General features: G+C 47.4%; 1 protein-coding gene across 2 annotated transcripts in view; it reads left to right on the forward strand.

Moving 5' to 3' along the window:
* LOC148051085 (uncharacterized) overlaps nucleotides 1-15,477 on the forward strand; it is a 121,210-nt gene that overhangs the window by 82,036 nt on the left and 23,697 nt on the right. Inside the window, exon 6 of one of the 2 annotated variants that reach the window (XM_087740304.1) lies at nucleotides 20-5,006. The exons of the other annotated variant lie outside the window; for it this stretch is intronic. The gene's annotated coding sequence lies outside the window, so the exon portion shown is untranslated. Of the gene's footprint in view, nucleotides 1-19; nucleotides 5,007-15,477 lie in introns of those variants that run through there. 2 annotated transcript variants of the gene reach the window in all.

The raw sequence follows: 15,477 nt of genomic DNA on the forward strand, positions 1-15,477 counted from the left end.
GTTGTTGTCACTTCCACAGAGCAGAGTTCCCACATCCAATGTAGAGTCCTTTTAAAGAATCACGTCACCTCTGCCACCTTCCATTCCTCAAGTACCAATGCTGTTTAAGCAATGGGATACAGTGATAGGTAACCGCTAGGACCTCCAGTTCCCTCCTCACCTCTCCTGGGTAAGGCATGCAACATCAGGCAACCCTGGGTTGGATGGACACTCCTGACTTTCCGCTCCTACCAGTGTCGAGCTCCATGACAGTGTGAGCTGTTGATGCCAATGTCGTGACCCGCATTCTGAGCTGCCAGCTTTGTCCCACCCTTTCTGTTTTGCTCAAGAAGGGCAAGGTGCAGGCAGAGGTCTGAGCACTGCTTTCTGAACATGTCCGTGAAGGCACCGGTCTGCCAGCAACAGGCATCAGCCATCATCATCGTGTTACCAGCCTTGGCACACCTGATGGATGTGCCTGACATTAAGAACAGCTTGTCTGCATGGTGCTTATTGCCTGATGGTTGTAGATAACAACAGTTGTAAGCAAAGTGTGTAAAATCTTTAAATCTTTAACAAATCTCTCATTAATCCCAGCTAAGTAGATTAAAGCTGACTGCAGGCTTTAAAAGGAAGCAAGCTGATCACTTGTAGGACAGAGAAAATATATCCAATGAAAAACAGTCAGACAGACAGGCTGTAATGTGCAGTTCCTTTGTTCCTGGTCTAGATAGAACTAGGATGGCAGTCAGACCACTGGACCGGGGTTCAACGGAGCCAAAGATTCAATGAGATGGGACTGTACAGCATGATTCTGTATAGCATGATTCAAAAATATCAAAAATGCTACAGGCAGATATCGTCTATGCGCTCCAGGCTCAGGAAACGCAGCAGTTCTGTATGAACGGCATCTTCAGAAAAACAAGACAGGATGCTGAAGTCCCAGATGAAAATCAGGATGCTTCCCAAGGTTCAGCCTGATGTTAAGGTCCTGAACATCAGAAGGGCCTGTGTGTGGCCTCTGGCACTCTCTCTGCAGTAGTCACAAGAACTGATCTGTATTTGTGGACATAACTCTGATTGGCAATGAAATGGTTAAATATCTTAGTGCAAGGAAATTCAGCCAGATATTTACATTTTGCTTCAGGAGCTGAAGGAGTGGATTGTGTAGGATTAGACTCTTAGCTGGACCGACCGGTGTTTCTCTTCCTTAGAAGCGTGTGTTCCTTTTCTAAACGTATATTCCGAGGCGTGAAGTACATAAACATGGCTAGCTGCGGATGTCGCAGGTACAGGTGAAGGCTCTTCAGCGAAGGCCAGACATATCTTTATAACCCATCCCTGGTTTAATGCAGTGACTTGCTCTTAGCTGGTGCTCTCCCCGTCTGCCCACCCCATTTGCCTGCTCGTACAGCTGTCCATGGCTCCTGCTCACCCAGGGCCATATACTGTCTGTCAGTCTTCCTCGTGTTTTGCCTCTCACGGTCCCTTATTTCAGCGGTGCTCACTTTCTTTGCCAGTTCAGTGATTCTGTTTTCGCTGTCTTTGCCTTTGACTCTTGTCACGCCGCTGTCCCCGGGCCGACAGGGACCAGGACTTTCTGCTCTAGCATCTATTTATGTGTGTTTCAAAGGCAGCACCATGATGACCGGTGCTAAAAATTGCAGCAGTACCTCCCGCTTCTGTGGTGATATGTCCAAAAGGAAACACTGATGTTAGTTCCTGGAGACTTGGGGTGACAATCAGATCAATGCCAGGTTTTCTGAGTTTGGTGGTAAGCAAGGGAAAACAAGAGCTGCAGGATAAATCTTCTGAAGGGACAAATGCTGTTTGACCAGCACAGCCTGAGTGAGCCTGGGTCTACGAGAAGGGAGCTCTTGGCGGTTTCCCCACATTGGCAGGTGATGTTTTGCTCTTTCAAGAGCAGCTGAAGTTTGCGGGTGCTTTGTGAGCGGGGCAGGTGGTCGGGTCCCTCTTCTCTACCTCATCCTGCGAGATGGGCAGAACAACAGGCTTGGTGCAGGTGGTTCAGCCTGGGCCTTCACTGCGCCGTTAGATCTTTAGTGGCAGAAGGAAGAAGCTGGCTGAAGGTTTCAAAGCTGCTATAGCAATTGGTCTCCTAAAACAGTGACACTTCTGTTTTAATAAAGTTACGCTTTGTCTAATCATGTGAGGAGATGCCTGCAAAACAAGGACAGAAGGGTGCCCTGCTTCTCCCCCAGCTCTACCAAACGATGAGAAATTCCTACTGTTCTTAGGTGATCACAGGGTATTGTACTTAAATGCCGAGATCTGCTCACGTTGCTCCCCAAATAGTCGGCTTCCTCACCCTGCAAACTGCCCAAGGGCGCAATAAGTAGGTTAATGCTTGCTTTAGGGTTAGCCTGAGGGTGAGAGTTCCCCATAGGAACAGAAGGGTTGCGTTTGCTCTGTGCGCGCACCTGAGTTCGTGCGCGGGGAAGCCTTCGAGGTGAATGAATACCTACTGCTCCAATTTCATTGCTGTGTGCCCCATCGTCCTCCTCATTTCTGCCCTAGCAGTGGAAACCTTTGTAGCCTTGTGGCTGATCACCGACTGGTCACTTTGCATAACAGGCCTGCTTATTGTGTTAATGCTGTGTTCACTGATGCCTTGAGCCTTCTTTACAGTCTTGACTCCTTTGTTTGGGAGCAAGTCAAAGAGCAAGGGACAAGGACAGAGAAACAGAAGAAATGCAAAAGGTGGAGATTACATCTCTGGGTATGATTTGCATGCTGCAAGCATTAATATATTACAGCCTGGGGAAATGGCTGTTGCTGTGTCTCCTGTTTCCAAGACACAAGCCATGTGCTGGGTTCCCTCATGGTTCTCTGCACTCAGAATCTGGAGCACAAGTCACAGGCAGCTGAACGCCTTCTAGAAGACAGTCAAGACAGCCCAGGGCATCTCTTTGGGGCTTTGAAGCCAGGTAGCTCAGGTGAAAGCAGGCAGCACTAATGTAGCTCCCAGAAAACTGATTGCGGTGCCTTTGTGTCAGCCTCCACCTCCCAGCTGGGCAATCCCTCCGCGGTGCTCTCCGGGGCTGAGGAATTGCCCTTGTGCCCTGTGTGCACACAGCAAGTGCAGCTGCTGGGAAGAGCTACGGGAGAGGCAACCTCAACTGGGCATCCGAGAGGCTGGTTGGCTTGGTCGCTTCTTGCCTCCTGCTTGGAGAGAAGGGCTGGCAGCTGCACGAGGCAGAAACCCCACAGGCCAGACACTTACTGAGATCCAAAAGCAAGCTCTCCATGCTCTGTGTTTGCTCACCACTAGCATCCTGCCCTCCTGTTTAGACAGGGGTTGCCTGGAGCAGCCAAGCGCCCAGCTCTTCCATGGTATCTTGTGTTGTTTCATAGACTCTCTCCTGAAAGAGTGCGATGGGCCTGACCGGCATTGCTTTGAGCCCTTGACCTCTGCGTCCTCCACAGAGCCCTCTTACATCAGGACAGACTAGCGCAGGGAGGAGCAGGCTGTTACTTCTTTTTCCTCTAGCCATTTCTTATGAATCTGAATGATGCTCATCTTTAATTTCTATGAGGACTGTGGCCCTCATGCTGGTGCTTCAGGAGGATGCGTGGATGTCCTGAGGACGTGGATGTATGGATGTGCTGAGGAGCCGGCAGCGTACGCCCTGTGCCATCACACAGGCTTTCTTCCAGGACTGGGCTTTCAATACACAGATCAAGCAGCTGAGCGTGGGAACAGCTACGCTGCTCTGAAGCTGACTGCCTAAGCTCAAGGTCACTTGGAGCAGACTTGGTACGTGAAAGCAGGCAGAACGTACCTCCTCTTTTGCCTTTTTCTGGCTGTGATTTGCTTACCTGAGTCGAATATTTGACCAACAAATCAGTTGCTCTTTAAAAACCACCCAAAACCTCAGTTCTTGTTCCTCCATCATTTGCCCTGGTAAAGTGATGCTGAAGCAAAAGAGAAACCAAAGCACTACTGGAAACGTGCAATGGAAACCTGAGATGGGGCCTTGGTGGCTGAGTCAGGGCTTGAGCAGCTAGACAGAAGGTGTGTAAGAGCTAGGCTCTGCAACGAGGCATCAGCTCTGTGTATGCTAGGTTATGCAGAAGACTCATGTGACAAAACAGACTTAAATCTCTGATCCCATTCCTTTTCTGCAGCAGAACAGTCTCTGATCTACAGCAGACAGCCTGCTGCTGGTCACACACAAGTCCCCCTTGACGAACTTGTTTGAAATATTCAGTACATCCCCATCCCAAGGGAAATCTTGGTCCTGTCTGTCTCACCATGCCTGGTCTGGCAGAGAGCCGAATCCAGGCTGCAAGTCCTGGTCCAGGACTGTTACAAGTGGGAGTAGATCAGTCCTGTTCAAAGCGATTTGAATAATTCAGACTGTAGCAGGAGCTACAGACTGCCACGTCGGATCGATTCATTCTATATGAGCCATTTGCACCCTCAAGTCAGGTCCTTTCATTGTGAAGCTGTGGAAGCCATCAGTGAATACGCTGACGGATGTTTTAAATGCAGTGAGCGACCAGGAAAGGTGCTACCAGCATTCCGACAGGAGCAGCACAGATTCGGGGGCACGGGCAGCGTGCAGAGCCCTGCATGGCCTGTGGGTGCTCAGACACTGCTCTGGCGTTAACTGGCCAGCTCCACCTGCACAAAGACCCAGCCAAGCACGGCAGAAAAAACTAGGCCAAGGCTTTAGGATGTTCTCCCGCGAAATGCTGAAATACCCAGTGAATTGTCCTACACTAGAATATTTTAAGACTTTTTAAAATAAAGCAAGGAATGACTCTAAGCCTACTAAATGAACAGGAAAGCACAGGGTGTGAACGCCCACTCGTGCTCCCCAGACATGCACACAGACACCCAGAAAGTGCCAATATCAGCACGTTCAGTTGGCGCAGGGATCTAGGGGCTGCCCAGACCCCCCTCCCTGCAGAGCAGTAGCCTGCCCCTTCAGAGAAGTTTCAAAGAAATCCTGTGGATTTTTCAGTGGTTTAGCCTCAGATTTTCTGTTTATGTTTGTATAACTAAGAATTTTCTATTTGCTCTGTGGTTTGTTCTTCTTCTTTGATGCTTCTTTGAAGCATCATCCATATTAAAACTTGAATTGTCTTTAAAAATGAATTATTTAACTGCTGTGAAATCCTGTCTAAACATTCTTATCTTCATTTAAAAGAAGCATGCATTGATTAATTACCAAATTAAGCTACTCTGAACCCAAATTAAGAGTTTGCACTAGATTTTGCAACAGTTGCATTACATCTTTTTAAACTGATTGTTAAGTGGTGCTGGTTTTACTTTAGACAAGACTTTGACTTCAGTTCTGCCATGCCTATATGCTTTTCCTTGCATTATTTTTTCATTTCTCATTCATTCTTCCAGATGCCTGCCTCCCAGCCCTCTGTTCTTGCCCTCCAGTGCGGTGAATTTTTTATTCTTCCTAGCTTCTCCCTTTTTCTGTAGTGTCACTGGCAACTTGCTCCTGTTCTTCTGCTCTCCGCTGTCCTGGCTATCAGCAGCATGTACCTGCAGGCCCTCTCCCCTCTCCTCCTTCCTTGAAATCTGTGGAGTCTGGTTTTCTGCCCTGTGGAGCACGCAGAGGTTACTGAGAAATGACAGGCTTACCTGCGTCTCTCAGCAGTGCGCGACAAGGAAGGGGCTAAGCGGGAGTGACTGCAAAATGCAAGAGCTAATGCTGGGCGTCTTTTCCCGCAGCACCCGTCGCCGACAGGCGTGTGCGCCGCTGCCACCGAGGCACGGGAGCAGAAAGCTGGGTGCCCGCAGGCCACCGCAGGCGCCGGTGTCGGGCTGGCCAGGGCAGGGAGCACAGGGCAAGGACGGGAGTGCAGCAGAGCTCATCCGCGTGACTTCGGTCATGCCTCGCGCATCAGGTTGCCCTGTTTGCTCTTACTGCCAGACTCATTCCAAAAAAGGCAAACAAACCAAAATATGTTAGTCATTTTGAATTGCAAATCTGGGTGTTCAAAAGCCATGAAATGAGAAATTTAAGGTGCTCGCTGCAACATGAATCCACCCATGTTGGACACGAGTAGCATTTCCTATTTCTGCTCAGAGTCAGTCCTATCGCAGTTAAAACAGATGTCCAAGCAGCTGTGGCTGGCGAGAACAGGGTTAGGGAGGAAAACAGGGAGGGTTTTGCTATGTTCGTTATTACAGACTTTGACTGTGGCGAGGTAACGTTAAAAGTGTGCCTAGAACTATGTATTCAAAGTTAATTTACTGTTTACATTTTAATGTTTGAAGTTCCTGTGTTTAATTTCCATATAAATATTAACTTGTATTATCAAATAAAGGTAGTATTAACATTTTCCATTAAAAGATTCTCTTTTTGATTGCTTGCCACTTCTTTACCCACTTTAAACCTGAAATTTTCTACATTCACTTTTGTCTTGGCGTGATTTTTCTTTACTATTTCTGGAAAAAAACAGTTTTGCCAAGAATTATTTTAACAGGAAAAAAATACATGACTTGTTCAAGATTTGGGGGGGAACCTTACAGATATTTCCCTGAAAAACACAAAAGCCTCTGTGCTTCAATGTAAAGATTTCAGTATTCTTGCCAGAACTATTTTAGCAGTGTGCCGCACCTTGCCTTTAGAATTAGCCTTAACTTGGTCATTTCCTACCCTGCTGGGAGCGCCCGGGGTTCGCTTCCACCCCGTTCCCCGCGTGCTCTGTCCCTGTCTGCGCACGCTGGTCCCACACCCTGGCTGCCTTCCCAAACTGCAAAACTCGGCACGGTGGCGCGGCTTCGGTTCAGCCTCGCTGTGCGTCTGCCTGCGGCGCTGTTCTTTGATGCCGTGCTGCGCGCGTGGCTGCTGCTCTGTGAATGCGGCAAGGTGTGGCGAGGAGGGCTGCTGTTTGGGGGATTTCTCAGCCAGCTGTTGTGGAAACCTGGCAGTGTTGGATGAACGACAGGCAGTGGCTTGGGAGTTGGCTTGGTGGGGAATTGCCTTTAGTGACAGCTATGGCCGTGGGCTTGTTATGTTACTGGAGACAGTGGACAAGCCAGGACCCTTGTAGACAGCTCTGATTGTCCTTATCTTATCCAAGCTTTGAGCTTGGAACACGAAGGTGTTTCTTTGTAGGACTGCTGAGTGCTCACAGTTTTGCTTGAAACATATGAAATGCTATAAAGTTGTTAAGTGCTTCACAAATCAGAACTAGACACCTCAGACCAAGCACCTAAAATTAGAGGACACATCTAGTGCTTGAATCTCTCTCTGCCTTTATTCTGCGTTTGTAAAGTGCAGATAATAAAACTTTTTCCTCACAGGGGTGCTGAGATTAGGTAACGCTCCTGGAGAATGTAGATGATGATGAATGTCGTAGACATTCCCAGAAGGAGATGAGATTAACAACAATGTTCGGCGCGAGGTTTGAAAAGCGTGCTCTAAGTGCAAGCCGGAGCCACACGCTAACTTGTGAGAGGGAAAGGGAAATACTGCCTGGTTACCTTCTCTGTGCACATTATCCGCCTTGCGAATGAGTAAGTCCAGGATCGTATAGGATCGTTTATTGGAGACCATATCATACGCTTATACGGAAGGGCCCAAATTACGCTGGCAACCTTAATTCTGTCATATCCACTGTTCTAATAGTGTCTTGTAATTGTAGGATTTTTCTAAAATAGTTCTACCGTAGGCACTTTTTTTAAATTCAGAAATCATATCTGTTCTCATGCATGTTTCCGTACTTAGTCCAGCTGATGAAAACTGCAAGGGTGAGGCATCCTTTGAAAGCATTCCTCAATAGTAAATGTTAACGGAGACACCGGAGCATTCTCCTAGCTATTAATCTGCAGATAATAGAAGGTCCATTTCTTAAGTACACACAGAAAAGGAGAAGAAGAAATACTGGCTATGACACAAAATGAATTGTCTTCCTCCATGCCCTTGTAACCTAGGGCATGTAGTGCAGGCTGCCAGCCATTGCGTTACAGATTTAAAAGTGCTGGAATCTCTCAGTTCTTTAGCAGGTTGCCTGATGGATTGGTGAGTAATGTACTTGAAGAGTGCATTACTAAGCCCCAGACTAATGGCTAGCTCTTGCCCATGGCTTTCGCTATAGATCATTCATCGTGCTATTCATAAGCCCTCTGCCAGTCTGTGTCTGGCACTTGTGCTGCCGCTGCTGCTAACACCATTTGCCTGATGAGTCCTGCACAAACATCCCCCACGTTTTCAGAAGGCGACTGGTAAACGAGAAGAGAAGAGTGAGTCACCCTTCTCCAGCAGTCCCCACGCTCTTTTGGAGGACACGGCAAAGGGTAAGGTGACGGATGCGATACTCACGCACCCGGTATCACTAGCACAGCAGCCTGTAAAAAACGGCTGGGGTTTCCGCACACCCCAGGGCACCTTCCTATCACCTGCCGAGGAATTTGTGCCTGGGAACTTCGCTTTCCTAGGAGGACTGATGTTACAGGCCGTGGTCAGACAGAAAGGGGAAGGCCAGGTGATGGGGTTGCTGAGTAAGGCTCTTCTGCAGTTCTTTGTTAACATATTCCCGATGAGCTTATGGAAAGGATGAAGCCTTCATCCTAAGGGATTTCCTCTGCAGCAGTCATAGTAAAGATTGCTGCTAAAACGAGACAGCAGAACCAAAATCGTAAAAACAATGCAGATGAGGAAAGTTCTTCAGTTCCAGTAGTCCTCTGGAACTAGAAATAGCCCAGGCCGAGCAACAAACACTTTAAGTTTTCTCATTTACTCCACGTCTTGGGACTGTTGCACCTTTTGAGGGGACAGTAGTAATGCCATCGATGTACTTGGGGTGCTAGGTATTATATTCTTTTAGAGAAAGACCTCTTTTACCAGGGCTGTTTTTCTTTATGCACTTCAAATACAACTTGGGCACCTTTTCATTGCCCCAAGCAAGAAGCAAATTCTGGTTCTTTGTATTATTCACATTCATTCTGTAACCAAAGGCTGAGGGTATTTTGCATACAGACACAGGTGGAGGATGCGGAGGGTGCAGACAGAGACAACGCTGCTAAAAATGAGTATGCCATAAACCCAGGAATTCCCAGTGAGTATCGTCAATCGGTTTATTTGCCTGCTCTTTTGGAAGATGTTTCTGGTAATAAAGTGTCATCAGTCCGTTATTTCTTTTGACCAATCCTTCTCTTTCTCAGCCTGCCTATATAAAACCTTATAGTGGACTATATTTAACTGGAAATATCCTCTGCTTGTTTCCTATCTTCCAGCTTGAGATTTCTGTCTTTAACAAGCACAACAGCATGCTGCTCGGTCTTCAAAGAGGAAATTAATTCCGTCCACAAAAGGGTCAAGTGCTAGAAAGTGCATAGCAATGCAGTTTGCATGGCAGGATCCAGGAGATACGATGCTAATAAGATTCTAAGATGAGAACAGCAGACTGGCTCTGGGGATTCAGATGAAGGGTTCTGTAAATTTTAAAAGAAATGGTCTCCAAAAACTAATGATGTCTGCTTTCCAATTCATTAATAATGTGGAGCAGGGAGATGGGAGTGAGAAGCAGGCCATGCTTTGAAATATCAAAATGTAACAAGGAAAAAAACAGTGAGAGCTCATCTCATTGGGGTCATAAAGCTGGGAGAAACAGGCAGGCTGCGGGGGAACACAGTGCCAGCGCCTGGAGGGAAGGAAATTGCACTGTATGTTCTGCTGCGTGTAATTTATGCACAGACTCCTTGCCAATGTTGATGTAAAATTTCTATGCTGAAAGAGACGTTGCCGTATTGACAGAGCTTTTTCAGTGTTCTTGTTTAAGGTGACTTACTGCACAGGATGTCTGATGGCTTTTAAAAACATATCTGAATTGTCTTAGCATATTTACAAATGGCTCTTGGTAAACCTTCCCCTTCACCTTTTTGCATTGCACGCACGAAACTAACAGGGACCTGAACCTTGTTTATAGTTAATGGTGGAAGCAAACCCCGCAGGCAAAGCCTAATGAACCAAGAGCAATTCTGAGCTTTCCTCTAATATCTGGAGAGACTGTGCCTTTCCAAAGGCTGCCTGGACGCATCGTGTGACCTTGCTGCTTTACATCGTGAAAATTTCCCATTACGGGTGTAGTGTTTGCATGGAGGTGCTATTGTGCGGAGGTTATGCCGGAGTCTCTCGCTTATGTGTGCAGAGTTTGCAGCTAATAGAAAATGTCTGTGCTTGAACGGTTTCCAGAGTGGGAAGGTGTGCGGCGGGAGGATTGAGCTCTGACTCTTATTTTGACAAAGCTATTATGATTTGCAGAGTGAGGTTAAGGTTTTCCTCCTATCTTCTCCTTTTATCTGTGTGATATGTTCTCATCTCGCCTCTAAACCTCCCGTCAGCAAGGACTGGTGAGGTTCTGGGGAGCAGCCTGTGCCGCAGAGCCTCACCACCGGCCGAAGCTCTTTGGAGCCAGCCCGCAGGCCGCGGGCTGGGCAGCGCTGGGCCGCAGGGAGCCCGGCCCGGGGGGCACAGGGCAGGGGCTCCGCTGCCGGCCTGGAGCCTGCGGGGCTGCTGCTGCTGGGAGCCGCTGCTGCTGGGAGCCGCTGCTGCTGCTGGGAGCCGCTGCTGCTGTCACCTCCTTGGGAATCAGCCCCAGCACGCTCCGGCTGCGCAGCGAGGGCCACCTGCCACAGCCGCTGCGCTGGCCCTCCTGTCCCGGGCACTCTGCTTGGCCTGGGTGTTTGACACAGCATTTGCTAGCCCCAGTAAGACTGCTGTCCTGGCTTTGCTGCATTGTGCTGCCTGGGAGCTTTTTTCTTGTGGTCTGCTTTCACAGTCTGCAGGTCCCATCTGTTTTCTTTAGCTTGAGTCACATTATCTCAGCAGCAAGTCACGCTCAAGACAAGGAATTTCTCTTGGGTACAGGAGCAGGGGTTCAAAGGAGTGTTCAGTAAGTGGTAGTGTGTGCTGGGGATACCCTGTCCGCTCAGAAGAGTTGTTCTCATGAGGCCTTGCACTGAGCTGCAGAATCAGGGGGCTCAGCTGAGTGTCTGGGATGTGGTGGGCCGTTTTTGGGAGACACCTCATACAGTCTGGCCAGGAGGCTTCAGCTGAGTTTTGTTTTCTTGCTAAAGCCACAGCCATGGAGGTGGGTGAAGTGAGGCTCTGCATCGTGTCTGCAACACGTTCATAAAGCAGGTTTCTCTTAGAGTGTGTATTCCTTCATCAGGATACCAGGGGGTCCTCGATGTTGACAGGTATGCCTCAGTTGTCCCTAGAGCAAACCACGAATGCATTGGCACCAACTTCAAAAGCCACAGCCTTCACCTGTGGTTTTTTCTGCATGTTCCTGGTCTCCAGTGAATCAGCCCGCCTTTACAGGCGTTCCCATGAGCCGCAGGGGTGATACAGCCATGTCTATCAAATCTTCCACTTTCCTTGTACTTGCGTCTCTAATGTTTCCTTGGAGAAGAGCTGGGGAATTTGTTTCCTCGGGAAATCTCAAGATAGCTTGATAAGAATTTTCCTGAAGGTTTTCTAGTGAAGTTCCTGCTTGATCTTCAGTTTCTCAGCACAAGGTTACAGAATGACTTGCCTGCAGCCGCACCGTCGGCCAGTGGAGTTCACAGCTGCTTCGGTGGAGATACGGTTGTGTGCATCACGATGTCTTATGGCATCGGTAAAGATATGAAAAACAGCTGGTATATGGAGACCTTTTTCACCTAGCCACTTAGCAACTGAGCTGACTTCTGTGTCAATGATCTTCCAGCAGAAATCATTCTGGCTTGGAGCTTGGCAGTAACATTACTGTAGCCACCAGGACCTTGGCATGAGCAGTTAAGATTTTTAAGGTCTTCGCTTATGGTGAAGGGGAAATGAGCCAGCATTCCAGTGTAAAATACAAAGATTTCATAACCCCAGATTTCCTGAGTTCTGTGCCCCAGGTAGACTGACTGATGTGTGATGACCACCTCAAAAAAGTTATGTGTTCCTTTCCGATTTGCATCAGTTTGCTGCCGACTGCTTTTTCCAAACTTTTTATCTAAAAGATGAAAAAAACCCTAGGTTTTGCTGGAGAAGAAAAAAAAAGGCCAAGGAGTTTTCTCCGTTCAAAACCTACAGCTTCTGCTCTAATTTGGGAGCGTACTGCCGCACACGTTCCCCAGTCTTCCTGAGGGACAAACATCTCCTGTCCCCATCAAGCTGCAAAAGCCTGCAGAAGAAGAACTACAAACTGAGACATCTAAATTTCTGCAAATCTCTGAATGAGATGTCTTCTCTAATCATGGCGTCCAGGCTTGAAACAGCCTGTGGAATCCTTTTGAAATGCAGTAGGAGATGCTAGAAGCCAATGAGCTCTCTGATATTCTGGATGTTGTACTGCAACTTGCTCCCCAGGTGAGAAGCCCAGAGCTTTCTCCCTGTGCTGTGGTTTCCAGTGCTGCACGCTAGCTTTGTGCTTGCAGTAACAGTTAAGGTTGCCTGTGTTCCTTGAGCTTGCAGAAAAAGTAGACAAAGATATTGCAAATAATAACTGTGATCTTACTGTCCCATAGCACCCTGCTTAGGGAGAGCTGCAGCTGCGCTTCTCATCCTGTAGCTGCTCTTTGCAGTCTGAAAGCTCTCATGGAAGAAGAATCCTCAGCAATCCTGAATAAACTGTCCCGAGCATTTTAAAATGGCATCGTTAATTAGAGGAGACATTTCTGAACTTGTGATGCTGTCACACTAGTGACATCATCGGCACGTCTGCTGCAGCACAAACAGGCTTACCCTGGCTCACACTCTCGCTAAGCTGTCAGAAGAGACAGTCTTTGCTCTGCACTTAGGCATTTGGTTTAGCTCGGACACACAGGTCGTTGCAAAAGGAGTATCAGCTGTTTGCCTTCCCGTAAGAGGAGAGCTCCTGCCCTCTTTCGCTGGGACTTAGCTGTTGGGAGCGTGAGACATTTCGGCAGTTGCCTCAGCCGTACCCACGTAGAAAGCAAGTTCTTCCTGCATGGCTACGGGGTGACAGAAAAGCAAGGCTACAGGGAGCACGTGAGAAGCTACCTATCCATCCTCATGCCCTCAAGCGTGGTGTTCCTGACAGGTGTGGTGTCTAATTTAGTCTTGAAGGCTTCTGAGGATGGCGACCTCCCAGACTTGCAGCCTGAGACAATGGATTCCAGTTCAAACTATCCTTTCCTCTAAAAAGTTTTTCTTAATCTCTCACCTAATGTAGTTTAAGACCATTGCTATTTGTGCTTTCTCTCACTGGCATGGGGAAAGGCTTACACTCCTGCTGTTTGCAGAAGGCGTGGTTTTATTTGTTTGAAGAGTCCTTCAGTTGTTCTTTCTTCCAGCTAAATCATTTGAACTCCTTCACTCCTCCCTTAGGGGTCATGTTTCCAGATCTCAGTTCATTCACGCTGTTCACCTCTGGGATTTATCCAGCTGCTCCACTAATCCTTTGACGTGCAGCTCCCCAGATTGGACACCATGCTTCAGCTGGGGATCAAGCACGTGGATGACTTCACATGTCTTGCAGGCTACGTCCTGTTCATGCATCCAATATAACATTTTCCTTTTTCACAACAGTGTGATATCATTGGCTTGCATTCGTATGGGTCCACAGTAGTACTAGCCCCGTCTCGATAAGCTCCTACCTAGCAACTGTTGACACGCTGTACATGCAGCAGTGATTCCTGCCTATGCAGACCTTGCGCTCCCCTCTATTGAATTTCACTTTATTCTCCCAGCTCACTTCTCCAGTTTATGAGGTTTTAAATCCCGTCTTCCAATAATCTTGCAGTTCCGCCTAGATCTGTCATTTGCAAGTGTAACTAACGTTCTCTATTCCGCCACCTACACCATTAATAATCCCCAGCACAAAAAAGAGCAAGCCCTTCAAAAGCTCTAGGTACATCCTTCCATTCTGACAATGAATCATTGATAACTACTCATGAGATGGGGCTCTTCAACAAGTTTTGTACCCGAGTTGCCTTTGTACCTTGTCTAATAGTAGTTTTATCTAGATCATGTTTCTGTAGCTTGCTTAAAAGAAGACTATGTGAGACAGCATCAGAAACTTTTATAAGGTGAAGATATATGACATCCGTTTTATCTGTTCTATCTACAGCTTTTTACCATTTTATGGAAGGAACTTAGATGAGAGAAGATTTGTTCTTGACAAATCCGTGTTGGTTGTTACCCATCTCCTTGTTATCTTTCAGGTGTTTACAAATTGTTTATCTACTGGTTTTCCAGAAATCGAAGCGAAGCTGACTGATCTATAATTCTCTGACTTCTTTTTCCTCTACCCCCTTTTTATAGACAGACACTATGTTTGTTGGTCTTCCAGTAGTTCATGAGGTCTTAAGCACTCTTAAACTGCTTCGGTCAATTCTTTACACACCCTACACTGAGATTCCATAGACCCAGATAGGTTGAAAATATCTAAGTTATAACTGCACGCCACACCTCTTTGAGCCTGAAATCCTGCCTCTTTGTCCTTGGTATTTACTGTGATAGCCATCTTTTTGCTGTTGACTTTTTAGACGAGACTGGAACAAGATGCTATGAAAGACTGGTCTTCTTAGCATCGTATCTCAATAACTGTACAGTTCTGTGGAGGAGCAAGCCAACTCTTTCTTAGTCTTTCCAGTAAATGCATACTTGCCACTTTTGATTTCCCTTGTTGGTTGCACCTCATCTTGTGTCTTCCTGTTTCTTCCCTCTACTTACTCCTGCTCTCATATTTGTCTGATTGTGTCCCGTTTCTGTTTGTAGTCACTGGGGATCTCATGGTTTAGCTGAGTTCATTTCACACTGCGCTCGTAGCACTTCCTTCGCACAATGCCTTGAATTGGTGCAGTTAACAGCATTCTTCTGAGGAACTGTCCCCACTATGTTAATGTTTCAGTCACATGAGGCATTATACCAAGTCTTCGTTAATCCCATTCAATTGTATTATTTAGCATGAATTAAGAATTAGAATCAGAAAATCACAGAATACTAGAGGTTGGGAAGGACTACAGGAGGCCTGCAGTCCAACCTCCTCAAAGCAGGACTAACCTCAAAGTTAGATAATGTTGCTCAGGGTCTTGTTCAGTGGCGTTTTCATCATGAAACCTCCTTAAAGGACTCTGAGATAGTGAGTCAAGTGCAGGAGAAGTGCTCGCGGGAGACCACAGCACAGCCCCAGGAGCAGTACCTCCATGTCAGACAGTTACTGTCCTGGCTTTGCTGTGGTCCTCTTTGTACACAGCCTGTCTTTCATCTTCTTTTTCTGGGCTTCCCCTCACTTACATGAGAGTGCACGCACATGTCAATGATGAAGAGTGTAGTTATTTTACAGCTTCTGCCTCCCCTTCCTCAGCATCCAGGGTTTTGTAAACCCAGCTGATGCTTATGGGAGCCGCAGAGATCCATCACTGCTGAGAACCAGGCCCTCAGCCTGTCACTTCAGAGCGTGCCCAATAGCCTGTATTTCATGTGTCATCACCTGATATGCTGGCTGGAGATGAGGGATGCTGCAGTAAGAGGAGATGAGTGGTGGGAGGAACATGTCTACACCCTT

Source organism: Nipponia nippon, unplaced genomic scaffold (assembly GCF_047370975.1).
Source record: "Nipponia nippon isolate SJK-2023a ecotype South Korea unplaced genomic scaffold, ASM4737097v1 scaffold_7, whole genome shotgun sequence".
Lineage (NCBI taxonomy): Eukaryota > Metazoa > Chordata > Aves > Pelecaniformes > Threskiornithidae > Nipponia > Nipponia nippon.